Here is a 4227-nt window from a genome sequence, read left to right on the forward strand (position 1 = left end):
GAGGCGGAAGGATCGCTGGAGCCCAGCAGGTGGAGGCTGCGGGGGCCGGGAGCGGTGGCCACTGCACTCCAGTCTGGGTGACCGAGTGAGACTCCAACTCAAAAAAAACCTGATTTCTGAATTGGAATCCAGGGAGCAGAGCCAGACTCGAGGCCTTTCTAAAATAGTTCTGCCCACCCTTCAGGCCTCGCAGTCCACGTTCGTAGTCCGTGGAGTTGTCAGACCTAGGCATTAGCCACGAGACCAGCAGGGCAGTCTAGAACTTAAGTTACAGCCGCATTTAACGTTTACGTAGTGGCATTTGAAGCCAAGGAAGTTTACGAGGCCCAAGACATCATGTGTTGCAGAAGTTAGGCAACTCACAAGACTTACAGGATTCCATTGTTGCAAAAGTTATGCAACTCGCAAGACTTCCGGTTACATGGATGCTGTGTCGTCCAGACCTATGTCTATGGAGCTGGGAGTCGACAGGGATTTGCATCTTTGCCTTTCTTTTTTTTTTTGAGTCGGAGTCTCACTCTGTCGCCCAGACTGGTGTGCAGTGGCCACTCCCATCCACCGCAGCCTCAACCCGCTGGGCTCTGGCGATCCTTTCGCCTCAGCCTTCCAAGTAGCTGAAACTACAGGCGCACGCTACCACACCCGGCTAATTTTTGATTTATTGTAGAGATGAGGTCTCGCCAAGTTGCCCAGGCGGGTCTCGAACCCGCGGGCTCAGGCAATCCCCTCACCTCAGCCTCCCAAGGTGCAGGATGACAGGCTGAGCCACAGAGCCTGGCCGGGATTTGCACCTTTGGGCGAAGTCTGCAGGGATGCCAAGGATCCCCTGAAGCCACTTACTAGGAGTGCCTAGAAGTCAAGGGGACTCAGGAATGTGCTCAGAAATGTGCAGGAATGCTTGAACCCTTGCCATGCCCTTCCCTAGGGCCTGTGGCAAGATGGACGGACGTTAGTGGGTCTGTGTATCATTAGGAGTGTGCCTGTGAGTGTGTGTTAAGGCGAGCCCATGTGGTAGAGCCCATGTGGTAGAGCGTGACACTGTGTGTGTGTAAAGATGTTCCTGCGTGTAGGGGCATGCGCATGTGTGTGCATGTGGAGGGGCGTGTCCGTGTCTGCTCACGTGTGTTGGGGGTGCTTGTGTGTGTAAGGGTATGTCCATGTGTGTGCATGTGTGGAGGCTGTGTGTGTGCATGTGTATGTGTTAGGGGCGTGCCCATGGGCGCATGTGAGAGGTGTGCCCGTGTGTATGTGTGCACATGTGTGGAGGGGCGTGTCCTTGTGTGTGAAGGAGCCTCTGGGGTGTGGGATACAAGTTCAAACCCCCGCTCAGCCACTTCCTGGCTCCTTGACTTTGGGAATGAACCCCACTTTGTGCCTCCGCGTCCTCATCCATGAAACGGGGCTACCGGGCACGACTTCTGCGGGCTGTGGCGGCGTCATGGAGTTAATGCAAAGCCTCAGGAAAGTGCCAGGCCCGTCCCAAGCTACCCTCCGGGTTGCCTTGGTCACTCCCAGCCCCACATCCAGGAGAATCTCTTCTTACGGGTCCTCAAAGATCCCTGCAGGAACAGTGGTGGCCACACCTTCTACTGTGGGACAGTGCAGCCTGAGCCCACCCCACGTTCCCTCCAGCTCCAGCTGGGGCATCGGCATCTGTCAATAGGAGCTTGGGTAGGACCACGGGGGTAATGGAGACCGTGGTGACCGCTGGACTACAGTGGGGACCCCACCACCCATCCCCAGTGAGTCCCGGGCGGCAGCAGGAGCCATGACAACATTCACCTCATGGCAACCATGGTCCACCTGCCTGGAGCCACCAGAGATGCTTTTGAAAATACTCAGAACAGCCAGGCACGGTGGCTAACACCTGTAAGCCCAGCACTTTGGGAGGCTGAGGCGAGAGGATTGCCTAAGTCCGGGAATTCGAGACCAGCCTGGGCAACATGTCGAGATCGCATCTCTACAACAAATCAAAAAGTAAGCCGGGTGTGGTGGCGCAAGCCTGTAGTTCCAGCTACTTGGGAGGCTGAGGTGGAAGGATCGCCTGAACCCAGCAGGTTGAGATTGCGGTGGCCGTGAGCATGCCATTGCCCTCCAGGCTGGGTGACAGAGTGAGACTGACTCAAAAAAAAGAAAAAGAAAAAGAGGTCGGGCTTGGTGGCTCAGCCTGTAATTCCAGCACTTTGGAAGGCCAAGGCGAGAGGATTGCCTGAACCTGGGGGTTCAAGACCAGCCTGGGAAACTTGTCGAGACCTCATCTCTACAATAAATCAAAAAAATGAGCTGGGCATGGTGGCACACGCTTGTAGTTCCAGCTACTTGGAAGGCTGAGGCGGAAGGATCACCTGAGCCCAGCAGGTTGATGCTGGGGGTGGCCATGAGAATGCCACCGCACTCCAGCCTGGGTGGCGGAGTGAGACTCTAACTCAAAAAAAATTAAAAAATAAAAGATAAATGCATTCCATTAAAAAAAAAAAAATACCAGGCCAGGCTCGGTGGCTCAGCCTGTAATCCCAGCACTTTGGAAGGCCGAGGCGAGTGGATTGCCTGAGCCCGTGGGTTCAAGACCAGCCTGGGCAACGTGGCGAGACCTCATCTCTACAATAAAATAAAATAAATAGCCAGGTATGGTAGCGTGCCAAAAAAAAACAAAAACAAAAACAAAACCCAACAGATAATGTAAACACAAATGTCCCAAGTTTAGCAAAGAGTAGTGTCGGTGGTAAAGAGAGTTCCCCTGCGGTGATGCCGTGTGAATTTGGGAAGCAGTTTCAGCCACAGGGCTCCAGAGAGCTGTCATTTAGCAAGACAAATCCTCTCCAGAGCCACCCTGACATCGAGTCTGGATGACTCCTGGAGACATGAGCTTTCAGGGGCAGAAGCCCCGGGACTCCCGGCCTTTGGCTTCCGACTCGGCCAGGGTGAGGCCGGGCAGACGGGCAGAGGACAGAGGCAGGGACTTTGGCCTTGGCGGTATCGTTGACGGCGGCTGGACTTCTCCGTGGTCCCGGTGCCCAAAGAGTGGGCCCACCGCGGTTCTAGAGTTCCCTGGGGCACCCTGGCACTCTGGAGTCTGGGGACGCCACTTCCTCCCTTTATCCCTCCAGGCCTAGGGGTGGTGGCAACTTGTGTCACGTGTTGTGTGGCAACCCAATGTTGCCTGCTCAAAAGACTTAGGGCGGGTTCTGTTCCCCTGCATTAAACCCCAACTGAGAGTTCTCCTCCCTCTCTCTCTTTTTTTTTTTTGAGTTGGAGTCTCACTCTTTCAGCCAGGCTGGAGGGTGATGGAACGGTCATGGCTCATCACAGCCTCAACCTCTGGAGCTCAGGGGATCCTTCCGCCTCAGCCTACCGAGTAGCTGGGACTACAGGCGCACACCACCTACAGGCGTGGCTAATGCTTTGTGGGTCTTTTTTGGTTTTTTTGTTTTTGTAGAAACGAGGTCTTGCTATGTTGCCCAGGCTGGTCTCGACCTCCTGGGCTCACGTGATCCTCCACATTTTGGCCTCCCAAAGTGCCCGGATGACAGGTAGGAGCCACCGTGCCTGGCCACCATTGTTTTATTTTTTTGAGTCTGAGTCTCAGTCTATCACCCAGGCTGGAGTGTAGTGGCATGCTCACAGCCATCACAGCCTGGATCTGCTGGTCTCGGGTGATCCTTCTGCTTCAGCCTTCCAAGTAGCTGAAACTACAGGTGCACGCCACCACGCCCGGCTGATTTTTTGATTTACCGTAAGAGACGAGGTCTTGCCACGTTGCCCAGGCTGGTCTCGAACCCTCGCGCTCAGGCATTTCTCTCACCTCTGCCTCCCAAAGTGCTGGAATGACAGGCGTGAGCCGCCGCGCCCGGCCACCGTTGCTTTTAATTCTAGAAGTGTTGCAGAATCGCATCAATGCCAGGGAAGTGGTGTTAAGTGAATCGCGTGACCTGTCCAGCGCAGACGGGGTACCAGCGCTCCAAGGGGCGGTTTCCGGGGGCTCCAATGGAAAGCCCTATTCATTCCCTCCCGGTTGCTTTTTCTGTAAGGAACATCTGTTATTTCCGTCATGGGAACAACAAAAAAAAAACCTTATTATAAGGAAAATCATGGGAAAGCAGGGAGGGGAACTCAAGCTAGCTTGCTCCTGGGGACATGACCATGCGCTCTTGCAGCCTGGAGGGGACGAAGGGGGTGCTGGCCTTCCTCGATCCTCTGGCCTGAGAGTCACACTGGGTGTGTGCTTCT

This window comes from Carlito syrichta, unplaced genomic scaffold (genome assembly GCF_000164805.1).
Source record: "Carlito syrichta isolate Samal-C Ts95f unplaced genomic scaffold, Tarsius_syrichta-2.0.1 Scaffold130432, whole genome shotgun sequence".
Taxonomy (NCBI): Eukaryota; Metazoa; Chordata; class Mammalia; order Primates; family Tarsiidae; genus Carlito; species Carlito syrichta.